The 18,722-nt window shown below is 35.8% G+C and overlaps 1 protein-coding gene and 1 long non-coding RNA gene across 2 annotated transcripts in view; one reads left to right on the top strand and one right to left on the bottom strand.

Moving 5' to 3' along the window:
* Nucleotides 1–18,722, bottom strand: part of LOC126750859 (cecropin-1-like) — a 479,399-nt gene that overhangs the window by 41,558 nt on the left and 419,119 nt on the right. The gene's annotated exons all lie outside the window — the stretch shown is intronic.
* On the top strand, nt 670–1,283 carry LOC126750876 (uncharacterized). The gene is made up of 2 exons (XR_007665827.1): nt 670–895; nt 959–1,283. It is a non-coding gene; the product is annotated as an uncharacterized LOC126750876 (long non-coding RNA).

Below are 18,722 nucleotides of genomic sequence, written 5' to 3'. Positions count from 1 at the left end.
TCCTGGGGCAATGTCCGAAAACTCTTCATCAAGCCAAATCCTTGCTTCAACTCTATTGTTCCCTTCAAAGAGCAATATTTTTTCAACACGCGAAATTCATTTTTATCCACTTTTTTCACAATAACATAAGTTGCTTCACCCAAAAGGATATTATTCACAAATTAATGATCCGACTGCTGTCAAAAAATAGAAATAAATTATGAAAGGGGTTCTCAATAGTTTGTGTCAATCCTATCGAAATTATTCTTATGAATGTTCATTAAAAATTTCTCAAATGTAATTCTTTGTTCAATATAATAAGTTTCAAACTGATTCCATAATATAATAACTCAAGTTTTACAAGCTAATTTTGTTGAATTAAAGTCTGTTAAATAGGTGGCAACCCTTCTAAAATAATGTTTAGCTGAAAGCTTAATACAAATTTAATAATTTCAATATTTTTTATTTCAACAATTTTTTTCCATTAATGACGCAATAAATAGATTTTTCTACCGCAATAAAAAATATGACATGCATACATACATATGTATGTCTATCAATTATAGTACCGACAGACAGATCTCTCTAAAAATATAAAGCATTCTTGTGTAGAAATTATTTTTAGCCGTCAGCTTGCTCATGCGATTGCTTATCACTAAAAACTACTCTAGAACAGCATCTGTGCAAAAATCCCCTTTTCTTTAGCCAGCGCGCTCGTAAGCGTCGATCCCTTTTATGGTAGAATGTATAAAAGCAATGAATTGACTGGAGGTCAATCATTCAACTCTCCGTACTCGTTGTCTTCGCTTTATTCACGATGAATACAAAACTCGCGGTTATCTTTGTTGTCTTTTTGCTCATTGCAGCTGTGGGATTCACACAGGCCGATTGGTTGGACGATCTAAACGAAGGAACGGTGAGTTATTTGCTTAATGCACTCATATCTTCCGGTATTAATTACAAGTGTTTGCCTTTTCAGAGTCAAGTAGTTAATGCGGTGAATGAAAATGCGGGGAAGATCAATAAAATTGCTACAAATATTGATGCCCTTGGAAAGATACTAAAAACTTTGGATCCAGATTCGAATGAAGAGGAATAATTTGTTTTTTATTATTTTTAGTTTTAACGAAAGATTTTCATTGGCTGTGTAATCTCTGTAGAATTAGTACATTTTTGAAAATGTCAAAGAATTTATAACTTTAGAATATTTAATAGTTTTTAATAAGATACAGGAAAAATGTTTTATTGGTCTTTTTAATATTAATGATATACATAAATAATGAATAAAATTTTAAAATATACTACATATATACCCTATTCGATTTGATATAATTTTGGCTCCACAATCTGAACTTTTTAGGATCCTATTAATATTTACTCATTAACAGATACTGCCATTTCAATAGTCGTTATTCAACAAAAACATCACTTGAGTGTTCTATGTATGCCTCAGTTTGAGAAGAATTCTCTAGATATACCCGCTAAAGTCTTCGTCAACCACCAAAAATACATGAGAAATGAAATTCAGGAATTTCTTTAAATTTTCAAATTTCATATTTTAATTATTGAATGAACCTACGACAATATTCCGGAAATGTTAAATAAAGATAAGCTCTGAAAAAGTCATAGAATAATATGTCAAATGTATACTATATATGATTGGAGGGTACTTTCAAAATTTCGGCTTTCGTAGTTTAAAATTTGTACTACACTTGATATGCCCTCAGTTTCAATAACATAACCTTTTTCGTTCCCTTGTAGGGTTAGGGATGAAATTCGTCGCATCTCCCTTGTTCGTGATTGTTTGACCGAAGATAGCACCAAAATGCCTTAGTCACTGGAATTATTTATCGGAATCTTTCTCCTTTGAGTATTGGTACAGATCGCAGATCATAAAGCGAATATCAAAATAATAAGGTCTGTCGCAAAAGAAACAGGACTGTTAAAAAAAAGCAACAAAAAATTAATATTTTTCAAAAGTTATATTTTTTATTCAAAGTAGTTTCCTTGTGCTTCGATACAGCGTTTAGCCTGGTCAATTAGCATTTCAAATGAGTGTTTAAGGTCATTTTTCGGAATGCTCTTGAGAATATCGGTCGCCGCCTTTTGGATAGCTGAAATGTCCTGAAACCAGTGTCCTTTCATGGGCAAATGAAGTTTTCCAAATAGGTAAAAATCACAGAGTGCCAGATCAGGTTAGTAGGGTGACTGATTAATGGTTAATATGGAGTTTTTTGTCAAAAAATCAGTGACAAGCGTCGACCGATGACACGGCGCATTATCGTGCAACAGGCGCCAGGACCCTGCCTCTCGGTATTGTGGACGAATGCGTGACAAAAGACGCTTCCTAACACCAAGGTAAAACACAGCATTAATCGTTTGGCCAGGTGGGACGAACTCTCGGTGTACAATACCCTCGGAATCGCGAAAACAAATCAGCATTGTCTTTACTTTTGACTTCTGAAGACGACCGACTTCTGATCGTCACAGAGGTCCTCATGGCCTTCTTGGAATCGCTTAAACCACTCATGCACATTACTACGGGATAAACGTTTTCCCAAGTTTAAAACAAAATTTAATATTTGCTCTTTGCATTTTACGACCGATGACCAAAAGCTGCTGTCACTTTTTGATCGATAACATCGATTGTAGTTATCCAATTGTCTTAAAATTTTTACGAAATGTCAACAAGAGATCAAACTTTTTATTTTTATGTATCGTAGTCTGTCTGTATTTCAGTTCAATCTAAAGTTGAGTATATAAATTCTTATTTTTTTTCTATTAGTCCAGTGAACGAAAACATGCCTAATGTGTTTTGACGGTGTGCCTCCCTGTAATCTAGTTTGAGTTATCTTTTAATTCTTCTTCTTCTTTATTGGCGTAGACACCGCTTAACGGTCGAGTCTAACCAGGGCGCTAGTCGTTCTTCCGTCTTCTTATATTTTAATTATATACAACATAATAGCTTCCCTTAAAATGTGTGATTTTTCGATGCTATAAAAAATAGAAAAGTACTTTCTGTAACCAAAACTCAGTTATTTCCTATATCCAAAGCCAAAAAATACTAGCTCAAAGCATATGAAGAATCCCCGTTCAAAAAAGAAGTGTGTAGAAATATTAGTCAGCATACATGTCTTTGTTTCGTCGGAGCTGACTCACAGCAGTGGCACACGCAAAAAGAAATCACTTGATTGATCGTGTGCTTGGTGCTCTCTCGCTTATTAAACTCAACGAGGGCTAGTAATCAGAGCTTGAATACAGTAGCGACGACAACACGCTCAAAGCGCAGAAAATTTTTCAAAATTTTGTACAATATCAGCAGCAATTAAGCGTACTTTACACAAAATGAATTTCTGTGTTCTCTTCTTTGTCCTCGCTGTGATAATGTGATCTTCGTCGGACAGACCGAATCCGGTTGGCTCAAGAAGATTGGAAAAGCTTTAACTAATTAAATTCAACTTACATTCAACTTATTTAAAGTACCACGCAAGAGAGATAGAGAGAGAAGAAAATTGGAGATTAGTGCGAATTTCGAAGTAGTCAGTAAATGTTATAACTTTTTAAACTATAGATATACATATACTATATAAATGATCAGGATGTCGAGACGAGTTAATATTCGCGTCTGTTTGTCTGTGCTCAAAAATGAGATTTGTACCTCGTCTAAGAGGAGTGAAACAATTCTCTCTTCAGACGAGGCACAAACCCGTTATGACCATTATAAGTGTATTTGGTTTAAAATCATTCTGGACATCTTTCAGATAAAAAAAGTAAGTGGAAATGAAGTAGGAAGGACAGGTTTATTAAATAATGCGCAGTGCAACAGTTTTTTTTACAATCCCTTGGTTTTCTACATATTGAATCTACTTGTAGATCAAAAAATCGCCAAATAGGGATTGATCCGTCTTTGAACCTCTCTCCTTGAATTCTTGCAACTATTTTCCAAACAATAGAGTTTATGGTTTACATTGAGATTTAATAGCTTCTGTGCTATAACGAAACACCGAAACGATTCAAAACGGATTAACAGAGTTTTTCCTGTGAAAAAAATTAATCTTTACCCAAAATGTTCGACTTAGTTATGATATATCGTAATTTTTGAATTATCGAGCCTGTAAGCTTGTTGTGATTTCTCATTTTCGGAGAAAAACGACGGTGAACTAGACACCCAAAACTTGGTCGACGTTACTCAAGTCGAGGAAACTTTATTCAAGGTACCTACATACATTTTTTCGTTACCGTTATTTTTGAGTAGTTGAGCTTATGAATTATTGTGATTTCACTTTCTTAAACATGAATCCCAAGAAGAAAATAAAACGAAGTCTTCGGATTCCACTTACTTAAATATGAATCCCCGATGGAAAATGGACGAAGTCTTTTGGATGACAAATCATAGAAATTAAACGAGTTATTATAAGAACAGCGGTCCTCCAGTAATCTACAACTCAATTCGTTACAGTTTTTACAAAAAAAATCCTTAAAGCACGTACAGTTAACGCCCACTTAAAGAAAGAAATGGCACGAAACAAATGAAATGTTAATAAGACGCACGTTCGATATAAGTAAAGTTATTAGAGGGTATACTACGTCCATAGAAAATATGTAGGTGTATATGTTTGTATATCATTTTAAAAATATATTATTAGTATATATGTAACAATGTTTCACACGCCTCCTGGGAAATTGACAGGTTGTGCAAGAATTATGTTAAATTTTGACATTGCTACGCATACCTACTTATTTATATATGCACTAGGGTGGGTCAAGAAACGAATATTTTTTTCGCTTGCTACTCTCAGATATAGAATCTTAGACACCCTACGACTATCTTTACAAGTATGTGCTCTTAGTTGCAACGGGAAGGTCTTCCGCCTTACAATTTTCTATTTTTTTCCTTATTATCAGGTATTATATAGAAGGTGATCCAAAGCGAGGTTCCCTACTTTTTTAAAGAATAAACATAGAAACTACAAATTTAATGGAGAATATTTATTATCATTTGAAAGAACACGATCTCTTTCAAATGTTGGCCGTGGCTACGTCTCAGATGGTCCAGCCGTTGAGTCCAATTTTCGATGACACGTTGGAGCATTTCGACTGGTAACTGGCGAATGACATGCTTTAGACTTAACATATTCCCACAGGAAAAAGTCTAACGTTGTGATATCACATGATCTTGGTGGCCAATCGACCGACTCAGAACGTGAAATTATCTGCCCACCGAAATGTTATCTCAATAAATCCTTTGATTGATGCGCTGTGTGGAAAGTGGCGTCGTCTTGTTGAAAGCAAACGTCGCCAAAATCACGAGCTTCAATTTCAAGCATCAAATTGTCGATTATCATGGCGGCGCTGACCACACCAAAAACTGGTTTTTTTTCTGGATGAAATCTCAGCATTTAAATCTCTTCAGATTGCTTTTCGTTTTAAATGCAGCAATTTTGCTTGTTTCCATACCCATTGAGCCAGAAATGGGTCTCATCGCTGAAGAAAATTTGGCTCGGAAACGTCGCATCTTTTTGGAACTTTTCGAGATCCCAAAGCGCGAAACCATGTCGCTTGGGCAGGTCAAGTTGCTGCAGTTCTTCCACAAGCTGTAGTATGTACGCTTTCAATTTAAGATCTCGACGCCAGTCCGAGTCGTTGCGAACGGCGCCGAATCGACTCTCCACGGTTTTCTCAGCTACAGTTGCTATATTTTCATCACAGCTTGCTGAACGTGGTCTATTCGCTCGAATATTATCCAATAATAAATGCTGGGTCTCAAGATGGGTGATGGTGTTGCGAATAGTATGCTCAGTAGGTCGATTGTGTTGACCATAAATTGAGCGAACCGAACAAAACATATTCTTTACAGAGCGTGCATTTTCGTAATAGAGTTGAACGATATGTAAACGTTGTTCTGGCGTAAGTTTTTCCATGATGAAATACCAAACAATACTGAACAAAAATAATATGACAACTTCACACGACTCACGCGTAATCTGTCATCTTGGTCATGTATCACCCATTATACTTATATCCCGCTTCCAACTGCTTGAAGAAATATATCGTTTCAAAGATTTCATAGGAAATTGAATGCTCTTAAAAATTGTTTTCCTAAATCTAACCAAGTGAAAAAATATTCATGTTTTTTAGCCACCTTAATATACACATAGTATATCTATAGTCTTATCGTCGTGTTACTGTATTCATTATGGCTCACGGCATTGTTTGTTCTACTCAATTCGCCTCATTTGGTTTAATTTTTGGTAGCATTTGTGAAAAATCGCGAGCAGATTGAACGAATTATTGACAGCTTAAAAGTAACTGAAAAGTGATGAGATGATTACAAATAACGGAATCAAATTTTAGGCATTCAAATGCAAGTATCTCATATACCTATGTTCATATACATACATATATACAAATGTAGGTATAAATTGTTGATTTGTGGGTTACAACGCGGATTTTAGGGTGGTAACCAATGAGGAGCGCCTTCGGTTATTACAAGACGCGCTGCGTTAAGTAGACAGCATGAGTGAGCGTGAGTGTCGAAGCTGTGTCATGTGACATCCACTCATTTGTGTGAAGGCGTGTATAAGCTGGATTAAAATTGACAAAAAAGCGCATAATAGAAAGAAATTAATTTGAATAATAATGAGTTGGCTGATAATTTGGGCGCGAATGTGTGCCTGAAATGAGCAGCTGAATGGTTGATTACTAATTTCTACAACGGAATAAGACTTTTCATTTAATTTGCTTTAAATCATCATCGCTAGAATTTCCATATACGCCATTGATGCTTTCATTTCCTTAAGCGTCATTCCATTTTATTCACACTTGGAATTTATATAACCATTCACGACGATTTCTATATATTTTTGCGCATTCCACTTATTTTCATATGAATACCTTACCGGGGGTTATAGGGTCGTAAACTGTGATTTTGTTGTAATGACGCGCAGCACTTGAAAATATGTCACATTTTCCCGTTATTTCGTTAACAAATACATCTATTGACAAAACATGCAATAACCAACAACGCAGATTCCTCGCTGCATACCCCAGTATTGTCTAAGTACTTGACAGTGTGTGTGATGCTGGGTGTGTTCTCGGGCTCCCCGCAGCGAAAGGATAACATGTCGCAGTAGGAGTTTAATAAATTCTGCTTAAAAGGTGTGAGTATTCTCGCGTTGTCCCACATAAGCGCTTTTTTATTTCATTTTCAACACCCAACCAAACTTGCATGCCCCCATATTAAGCCCAGAAAATATAAGCACCGGCGCGCCGTGAGGCCTCAGTGAATTTTTATAGCCTCGGGCGCTGCTGGAAAAATGATTGAAAACGCATGTTGCTTGAATAATGCACTTGAAATCTATTTGCTTGCTGTTTTCCGCTTTTATTAGTTTCGATAAGTGTTTGTAATTGTATTGATTTTCAACTTTGCGCCCAATTCCCGCTAATGTGCCGCCGTTTACACTTTTATTGCGTTCGTTGCGTGCGATATGTTGGCACGTGTGCGGGGTGAAATCTAAAATTTGAATATAGTTTTGCATATTTTTGGTATTAAAATGTAGTAAATATTTGACAAAGTGAAAATTTTATTATTTTGTATTTGGAAATATGTCTCGCTTTTTGATTTGAAGTACAAGTCGTTTTCCTAGAAACATGTGTTTGCATTCTCAAAATTTGTACACTTAGTACAAGGCGGTATTCTGGTCTAGAAATTTAAAACAATCGATTTTTTTTTTTATTTTCAAAGTTTAACGATTCAAGAATATGTGTACAAGCGGACTTTTCAAAATTCAAATTATTTTCGGAGATATAGGCATTTTTCTGACCCAGCATCCAAACTGGTTCGGCCGGAACTAATCGAACAAAAGACTTTACGCAAAACTTTAAACGCGTTTTTCTCAAAACTGACTTTTTCGGAACGATACCCACGATTTCTCAGGTTCTACTGGACCGATTTACTTGAAATTTTTTTAGAGTCTTCTTTATAGGTTTGTCTATGGTTGGAACTAGCCCCATTCCCAAATTTTTATTTTTATTATTTTTAAAAAATTCGAAATAGTCTGAAAAAGTGATCCAAAAAAACATTTTTTTTCAGGCAGTCGCCGTTTTGTGAAAACAATTTTTCCCACTTTTCCGTAGTTCCGGCCATTCCGACATTATTCTAGATTAATAATCTTTTTGTTTTTGGTTTCAGATAACTAGGAGGGTTGAAATCATGGGTATGGTCACCTGGCAATTTTTAGAGACCCCCACTTCGTCAGCTCATAAGTTTTGAAATTTTTTACTTTTTTTAGTTTTTAATTTTTTTCTGTACTCTTCTAAAATTAAAAAATAACTAATAAAAAATGGTAGTAAAAATATTAATTGCCTTTTTTTTACGACACTTTAAAAATTACCTGAAATTCATGCTTCTAGACCAGAATACCCCTTAAGGGGTTATATTATTTTTTTCAGGCACGAAAACAAACTCTTTGGCTCTTTGGAGAGCATATATACATACATAAAACAGGTCTAAAGGTCTAACCCCGAAAACATTTTTCCCGCTTATACGGACACTCATGGCAACTGTGATATCAGCCAACTAATCTAGACACTAGACCAATGAGTATAGGCAAGTGCGACTCGCTGAACTGAACCCTATGTGGAACAAGAAAAAACGTTAACTTCGGCTGCACCGAAGCTAATACCCCTTCACAGGTGCATTTCTTTTAGTAACTATAACTTGATTTTGTCCAGTTTATATGGAAGCTATATGCTATAGTCATCCGTTCTGAACAATTTTTTCGGAGATTATATTGTTATCTTAAGCAGTAATCCATGTCAAATTTCGTGAAGATACCACGTCAAATGCGAAAGTTTTCAATACAAGCCCTTGATTCCGATCGTTCGGTTTGTATGGCAGCTATATGCTATAGTGAGCCGATCTGAACAATTTCTTCCGATATTACATTATTTCTATAAACAATAACTCATACCAAATTCTGTGAAGATATATCGTCAAATGAGGTCCCATGCAAGTATTTGATTCAGCTATATGTTATAGTGTTCCGATATCGGCAGTTCCGACAAATGAGCAGTTTCTTGAAGAGAAAATGACGTTTGCAAAATTTCAGAACGATATCTTAAAAACTGAGGGACTAGTTCGTATATATACAGACAGACAGACGGACGGACATGGCTAAATCGACTCAGCTCAACATATTGATCATTTATATATATACTTTATAGGGTCTCCGACGCTTTCTTCTGGGTGTTACAAACTTCGTGACAAACTTAATATGCCCTGTTCGGGGTATAAAAAAAGATAAAAGCCACGAGGTGTTCAAATAGAATCGAACAATAGATAATATTTTAGATACTGGGACCGATGTTTTGAAAATTAGATTGAGTTAAAGTAAAGGAAAAGGTATCATAGATTACATTGATATCTAATGCTAGGAACAGTATATTTTCTTTATCGATAATATTCTCAATTAAGTCACTCCAAGTATGCAAATAATACCAAGTAAGTATGTATATTTTAACCTTACTTTCACGGTATAACCTTATAGACCCTACGTATATGTTTTGGAGAATTTTCTTATGAAGCAAATTTATAAAGTACTTCATATTCGTCTTAGAGGGTATATAAATAAGCCAAATTATCACATTTGCGACGGCGAATAAAGAGAGTATTCTATTGAGCCCTTTCCACAATAGTCTGGTCAATGTAACGGGTTCTTCAAACCGATTCAGGAATGTTTTCTGCCGTTATAACAACAAAAACCTATTACTTTGAATACAGAAAAATGTTATTATCGCGTATGGTTTGCAGGCACTATGGCACTTCTTATGGGATTACATGGGTTTCCTCGGGTAAAAACAGCTCTTTTTCAACAATTTTTTCTCTTATAAAAAATGAAATATTTTACTAGAAATTTTTATTGTTACAAACATACATTATTAACAAAGAAATAATGAAATTTTTGGAAAAAAAATATTTTTAACTCTGCCATTGCCATTACACTAGACAACACGGGAATTCGGAATGTTATTAAAGAGATAAGTTGGCTACGCCAGAGAAGACTAATCGTCTACAAAATTCAAACTTGACATTGGCAGCTTTTTATAACATAAGAAATTAGATAATCTTAGCAAAAATTGTACAAACTTAACGTATAACTTTGAGAACATAAAAAAATAAAAAGTAAGCTTAGTTTATACAACCTCTCTTTTCAAACTATATGAGAGTATATATGGATACAACACTTCGCTTAAAGAAAACGCAATATAATAATTAACACCATCACTTGAAATCCGATACGGCCGTACGCCGTGCGTCAAAGCGACTTTTGATGTGTGGCAGAACAATTAATAACAATTTTCCGCCCAATAGCTTCAAGGCAGACAATGGAATAATATAATATGTGGCACCTTTGAAAAATAATCAAGAGAAAAGCTGGTGAGCACACACGAACATGACAGAGCTCATGTGCGCCTCGATACAAATCCCGGCTGAGAAAAGAATTACGAAACGACGGCGTTGACAGCGAATGTCAATTCTTCGCCAGGCACAAATTAATCTTCAGAAAAGAAAAGCGAAAATAAAACTAATACATAATAAGGATATATGGAGCACTCAGCCACAGCAACGAAGCACACACTTATAAATTAAAGGAATCGGAGGCTGAAAACCAAATATTAATGACGGTGTATGACACTTGCCACCAATGTGCGCTCGAAGCGATTGCGAGAGCACATCTGCACCGCACCGCTGGTGTGGGAAATTGCGCTCATTAACGGGAAATTAGTAACTCGCTGGCCAGGGTATGTGAGTATGTGTTGTTTTGTGGGTTTGGGAGTTTTTGGCGAGTTTGGTTGGAAATCGCTGAACCGTTAGGCAGTTGCTTAATTCGAAGGTACTTCGTTTGCCGAAGCACCAGTCGTTTTTTATGGACATTTAATTTTCTTTGGTGTCAAAAACTTAATCAAAGAAAACAACAATGGCACCAGCACCGGCGAAATTCACGCAATCCACTTTAGTGCAGTGAACAGTGGGTTGATGGTGAGCAAAGAGACATAAAAATGAAATATGTATAAAATTGAATTAAAATGTTAACCTTGCTATTGAAGCTAGTACAAATGAAATTTGGATGGACATACGTAATGGTGCAATAAGTATTTTTTCGGATATGGTGTTTGAAAATCGTCAGGCAAGTGTTAGATAGATGGCAAGAGAGCTCAACATCTATCGCGAGTTCGTTTGAAATATTTTTGTGAATATTTTGGGTAGAGATGCGTTCTAGCTCAACTCGTCTCGATAAAGCTGAAGTTATTTCAAAAAGAGTACAGGGCTTGTCCGAAAAGTAGTTGAACTGATTTTCTTCCGCCGCGGCTGTACTTCGGAGCGTGCGCTCACCGACTGGATTCGGTAGGAGGCGTTCCTAGCTAACGAACGAGCGGCTGGTTAGTTGTTTCCAAGCACCTGGAAAGTCATGACAATCATTTTCGCGGAACGTGTTTCTGTGTGTTGCGCAAGCCTGAAATGTAGCGTTCCTTAGAGCAGAGATACGCGATTAAATTCTGTGCGAAATTCGGTAAATCTGCGACAGAGACGTTTGATATGATCAAGCGGGCTAACGCAGGCCTTTTTAGAGAGCCAAGAAGAGGTCGCTTAGTTTTTCGCAAAGTTTTGAACTCACACCATCGACTAAGTATTCGTTTAATTGCCCAGTTGTTAAATTTATCAAAATCTGTGGACATGTGACGGAGCACTTGAAGATGGTTCCAAAATTGCTCACTGAGGACCAGAAATTGCGGCGAGTGTGCCAAGAAAATTTGTGAATTTGTGAAAGTGACTCCCAATTTTTAAAGAACGTAATCACAAATGATGAGTCAAGGATTTTTGAGTATGATCCCTGAAAAGGCCGATGAAAGGCAAACATTTAGAGACGACAGTGGAGATCCAAACAGCATGCACCTCGGCTCTCAAGGCTATTCCGGAGAATGCCTACCGTGACGTCTTCAATGCTTGGAAATCGCTCTGGCAGCGCTACATCGTCGTTCTACGAAGCCTATTTTGAAAGTTTTTAAAGAATTTTAACGATTGCTTAAATACATTTTTTTAAATCAACTCAGTCCTATTACTTTCCGAACATACCCTGTACCGTAACAGATCTCTTTGAGCCTGCTTGATCGAGCGAATTCCGATCCCACATTCATGGAGTGCATTATAACTGCCGATGAGACATGGGTTTATGAGTTTGGCATGTAAAGAAGTCAACAATCATCGGAATTGGGGGGAAAAAATGAGTCGAAAGCAAAAAAACCACGCCAAAGCCGCTCAAAAATCAAAGTGAGAATCATTGTTTTTTCCGATATTCGTGGTTTGGTGCATCATAAATTTGTTCCGGAGGGAAAGTAATATAACAACGTTATATTTTTCGAACAGAATCTAGAGATATTGAGAGTGTGGCTTATCCGTCCGTCTGATTTTTAGGCTAATCAGATTTTCTCCGATTGGCCTGCCTACCAATTTCAGTTTAAAAGTCACTGCTATTGAAGAATATATTGTCTTAGATCTTTATCAGACCATAGGAATTTATCTATCTGCTTGGAACTCTCAGTTAGTTTGTTAAAAGTGTGACTAAAAGATGAACAACAAATCAAGACAGCGAAAATTTAGTTCAATGTATGGACGCGTTTATGTAACAATAAAAAATCAGTGTTTATTTTTCAATGTTCCGAAATAAAAGTTTAAGTACAAGTGCTTTGGGCGTAACTTAGAACTCACCATCGACAATTTAATCGTAACCCATGCCTTTTTCTACCCTAAAACATTAATAAACGACGCATGACGAGGTTAGTCGATTTAGACGTGTTCGTCTGTCCATCTGTACATATTCGAAGTAGTCCACCAGTTTTTGAGACATCGATCTAAAACTAAAACTAAAAAAAGCTGCTCCAAGCACCCGATATGGAACCACTATAGCTTATACATAAAGCTTCTGGTATTTTACTTCATATTTTGACACTCGTAAACACTATGCCATTGTTCTTCTATTTTTTTCTCTCGCCTGAGTCCACGAATGCCTCATATTTAATGCATTGTTTTCAGCTGTGGTGTTGATGGTGGGTGACTGGTGACAACAGCAACAACACTGCTAGTGTGATAAAATCCTGATGCGATTCCTGGTCGTATAGGGTGTTTGTGATGAAGATAAGACGCCGAAAGTGTGGCCAACACAAAGGCACACTCACTCTCGCCTTTTTTGTTTGGCTTTTCTTTCACTTGCGACTGAAGTGAAGTGTGTGCGATTAGTGGAAATCAGCATTTCGTCCAATGATAAAAGGTGAAATTAGGTAAAAACTCGAGAATGCACGTCCATCAGAATTAAACACATGGGCAGACCTACATTTATAGAATGCACGAGTTCATTATGCAGGTACACTCGTGTGTGCTATGTATGTATGTTATATTCCAACATTTGCTTGAGCTCCAGCACTGAAGTGGCGTTAGAGCTTTTCTGGCCGTGCGTTGAGAGGTCAGTTGAGTTGCGCTTGCTTGTGACAGAACCTCGATTTTTCCTCCCACTTCTAGAGATGTATGTGTGTATGCATATAAATTCTGTTTGGTGCGTGAATTATTTCGAGTTGCGTGCAAGGCGCGAGCGCTTTGTTTGTGAATTAATTTGAGGCTTTTGAGTGCAGTTAGAGGGCAAATTATCTATGTTTTATGCTAATGCAATAACAAAGAAGGATGAAGGGAGAAGGCAGAGGATTATACAATTAGACACACTTCTTTTTCCACTACATATTTCGTATGATTATTATTATTTTTTTTTTTTGGTTAATTTTCGTTGGTTTTTCTAGAGTTTCCGATACAATTTGCGCTTCAGCTAATTCGGCTGTTTGTGAAAGGTGAAATGAGGTGTCCGATTTGTCTGTTTGTGATTAGCGTTAATAAATTTTTAGACGTAAAACTCATAAAAAATATTAATATAATTTTAGGAAATATGTATTTGTGTATTTTTATATTAATATTAATTTCTCCACTCCAAACTCCAACTATGAATCACCGGTACTCTAAAAGCTGTGTTCAAATTGTTTGTATTTAATTTCACCACTTTGTGTAGTTTGTTTACCTTTCATCTATAAATCTATACTTGCCTCAGCACCTTGAATACATAGATACGAATACAAACTTACCGAGCCACCCTTAGTGACACCGTGTCTTTAGTGGACTTCGCCTACGCTGACTTGTTTACCTTTAATACTCGTCATATTCCATCGATATTGTTTATTATTCTAGTAAGTAATGCATTATCAATTGCTCTAACCAAGAATTCGATAAACGCAGAGCCAGTTGGCGAGCTCTAAAATTTCAATTACTCTGTATTTTGGTTCTGCGACGGAAATCACTTGCGTTTCGTGTTTCTTATTTCTCAATGAAAATGCGCCGCCTCTCTGGGGAATCCTGCGGCTGGTCTTACCACGCACACTACTGCGTCCGTTGCGTCAGTTGGCGTGTGTTTTTCATTTCATCTCTCATGCTTTGTACCTCATCATTATAATTTGTATAATGGCAGCGTAAAAATTAGACCATATTGAATGTCAATTGTTTGATTTTTTGATTAACATTCATATTTGACTTGATGCCTGCCCCAACCCCAACTCAACTCAACTCAACTCAACTCAACTATGTTTACTTCAGCTCAACGGAGATGTATTGATCAAATATTGAATGAATAAATAGAAAGGCAAGCGTGTGAGTATGGGCTTATTTCAATATTGTTGGCAATGAAGAGTGGCGTAATTTGAAGCCACAAGGTACTCGGTTGAATTTGATGAATAAAAAATATTTGTTTGAGAGATTAAATTTATTTCTTCCTTGTTACACTACACTTTACATATTATTACGTATACTTCGAAATGGCGAAAAATAAAGCAAGCGTTGGAATGATGAGTATCTTATGAGCTGTAAAAGATGGGAGATATATGTTAGAAACAAAATTTAACTGTACACTCAGAAATGCAGTAGAAAACCGAAAGCACTGTTGACTCAATATACCAAGCTAAATAATATACTTGTATGACTTTTTTGTGGCGAATAAAACTAAGTCGAGGGCGTCCGTATTTAAATTCTGGTCAATGCGAAATCTAATATTAAAAAAAATGTGAAAATGTGTTTACCTTGATAAATTTTTTATTGCATTTCTGAAATACAAAAATCTTTTTCAAAATCGAACAGTATGGTCTTTCGGAGGAGGAATTGCATTTAAGAAATATTTTATATACATATTTATACATTAATTATGAACAAGAAATAGTAAAACTTTGTTCATAATTTTAAAATTCGTAATTTATTCTGCAAAATCTAGTATGTCATCCTCTCAAATATACTTGTCCTCTATTGGCCCTAATTACACTTTTGCCGAGATCTGTTGGCGACCATAATATCACGTCTTCAACATTTGACGAATAAAATTGATTCCGCAACACGACGCATTAATGGAATTTTTTTGCATTGTTTCACTTTGGTTGGTCGGAATGAACTTTATGAACTTTATAAAGACAAGCGATATCTAAGCACTAGTATTATTTTGCTGTGCTTTTGGCCAAATTTGCTACGATATTCGGCCGATTGATCGTCTGTTTTCGGGTCGTAAGCACAGATCCAAGACTCATAATAATACGTGGCATGACATCATGGTAGGCGGCAAGCATTTTTTCACAGACGTTTGGAAAACAGAAACAGAAAATTGGGTGATTTTGGACCAATAGTGCTTTCACTTTTCTTAAGCTCCTTCAAAACTGTTTTTACTGATCCTGCCGATATTCCAGCGATGTCAGTAAGATCTTTGACTGTTAATCGTCGATTCTCAAACACCAATTCCTTTATTTTGTTGACTTGTTAGTCATGGGTTGATGTTAATGACCTTCCTGGACGTGATTCATCGTCAATGAAATGGTGTGTTCTAGACATTTTTGACTTAATTTTCACCAAAAAAAACACTTGTTCGCGATAAAGAATTATCACTGAAGGATTTTTTCAACATTCTGCACCATAAAATTGATTCCGCACACATAAAATTTAATGGAATTTGAAACGTTTTGATGCATTATTTCATTTCATTTAAATGTCGACCGAATGCACTTTATGAACATTCAGAAAGACAAGCGTATACTAAACAATAATGATTGTTTTGATGTGACTTTTGGCACAAATGTAACTGACAGTCATACCAACTAAGAAAAATAATATTTCAACGAATGGGTTTTCGCGCAAAATTTAAATTAAAAAGTCTTACGATTTTTTGCCCACAGCCATGAAATCACACAGTGAAACAAAAAACATGTAAAAACATGTACAGCGCGATAACTTGATTTGAAGTCACGTATCTTCTAAACTATTAAAACTTTTACGTTACATCTAAAAGTGAGAAAAAAATCGTTTTATTAGCTTTCATAATGTAATTGAAAGAAATTTATTTTAAAAAATCCAGTTTTTAAATTTAAAAAATCCATGAGATTCCTACACTTCTTAAGACAATTTAATACTTTGAATGCGCATCAACAAATATCGGTTCTATGACGGTCCATGGGGATATACCCTCGTCGATACGTGTGACTTGTTTCGTGGTGCATAAAAGCAGTTTCGAACCGTTTAAAAATGGAGTTTTGGAATGCTTGCTTACTCCAACTCTTTGGTGTTAGCGACAGCTGTATTTTAGCGTATTTCTTGATACTCCGATCAACTTGATATTCAGCACAGGAGCGCGAAAATTTTTTTGATCTTAGCAATAATTTATTGAACAGTAATATTTGTTTTTTTTTTTAATATTGCCTATTTCGTAAGAATTTTTATTTGACTACCAAAGTTTTTTGAGATATTTGACCATATGCAAATAATAGCCCACACAAATGAAGGTACCTGAGTAAGCTTTTTTTGGTCGCTTTATTTTATTTTTTTTTTAATCGTCAATATTAAAATTGATTTATTCATAGAATTTTCATAAAAATATAAAAAATGCATAAATCCTTATATACTCTTGCTTACAGCTTAAAAGCTGAAATAGAATCTTCAAATGTCAAAACATCTCTCTGTACTGAGGGTAATATTAAAAGAAGAAAAACACATTATTTACATTAAGAAAAATAAAATATATAAATATAAGCCAATGGTGGTTCCTAACGTCGTCAAATACCCTGACCGCAATTTTCATTTTTCATTTCATCGCACTCTAGCTTTTCAGAACTCTATATAAAATTAGGTTTTTACGAAAAATTTTTGTCTATTATTAGCTTAAAAACGGTCCAAAAACCTTGGTTTGTCTAGTGCAGTGTTTATGCCTTGTTAAATAGAAACTGGAACGGGAAAATCATTTACGATAATTTGAAAAAACATATTTTCGCGAAAACGCTGTTAAAAGTTTGCAATTAAAGGTCGGCCGGCTCGACGCCAACCACTTATAAGTGGAATATCTTCTACAATTTTTAAGATCGGTTTTGGCAATGTTGCAATAATTTTAATAGAGATCAGGTATGCCTATCGATTAAGACCATCAAAAGATAACTTTTTGGAAACGTCTTCGGGAACTTCTACGCTTGACGAACTCAGTACTTAGTCTATGATAGATGCCTTATTGATAAAAGTAAATTTACAAAAGTACCAGTGAATATTATAGGAGCACTCTAATAAATCTTTAAAGTGTTTATTTTGGTTTCGAAATATAATGTAGCTGGATTTTGTGTCCGCTATACATTGTGACCCGGAAAGTATAAACAAAGCGCAAAATATTTAGTTATTCATCATTATTTATTTTGTCGCCTTCAAAGTAATACCCACCAGATGTAATAGATTCAGCGAATTTTGTTTTATCTCTTCGACCGACTGAAAACGGGTTCTACGAAGCGGCAATTTCAGTTTGGGGAACAAGAAAAAATCACACAGAGCTAAATCTGGTGAATACGGCGATTAATCGATGGTATTCACTGCGTTTGCTGCTTTAAATTCGGTTACAATCGTGACTCGATGTGATGGTGCATTATCATCGAGTAAAATCCATGATTTGTTCTTCCACAATTCCGTCCGTTTTCGACGTATGTTCTCACGCAAACACCCCAATACGGTCAAATAAAACTGATTATTGACCGTCTCTCCTTCCGGAACATATTCATGATGCACACGAATACCGAAAAAAACAATGAGCAGCACCTTGATTTTTGAGCGGTTTTGGCGTGGTTTTTTTTGGTTTATTCCCTCTATTCCGGTGATTGTTGACTTGTTAGCATGTCAAACTAATAAACCTATGTCTTATCGGCAGTTATAATGCTCTCCGTGAATGTGGGATCGGAATTGGCATGGTCAAGCAGGTCTAAAGAGACCTGTTTACAGTACTCTTTTTGTAAAAAAAATCAGCTTTATCGGAACGAGTTGAGCAAGAATGTGTTTCATATTCACAATATCCATCAAAATCATTCAAACGGATTGGCGGGAGATGTCGAGCTAACACTTGCCTGACGGTTTTAATGAACCATATCGCTCGCTTTTTCAATATTTTCAACAGTTGAAGAGATCGAAGGTCCTCCAGAACGAGTCATGTCTTCAGCGACCTTTCGGTCATCTTTGAGGGCTTTGTAAAATACGTTAGCTTGTGTTTTTGATAAAACTGAATCATCGTAAGACTTTTTTAATATTCGCAAATATTCCGCACACGAAATTTGGTTAGAAATACAAAACTTGAGACAAATCCTTCGTACGATAT

The sequence above is a fragment of the Bactrocera neohumeralis genome, chromosome 2 (genome assembly GCF_024586455.1).
Source record: "Bactrocera neohumeralis isolate Rockhampton chromosome 2, APGP_CSIRO_Bneo_wtdbg2-racon-allhic-juicebox.fasta_v2, whole genome shotgun sequence".
NCBI lineage: Eukaryota > Metazoa > Arthropoda > Insecta > Diptera > Tephritidae > Bactrocera > Bactrocera neohumeralis.
Note: the sequence above shows the minus strand (reverse complement) of the source record. Positions and strands in the feature narration are given on the sequence as shown.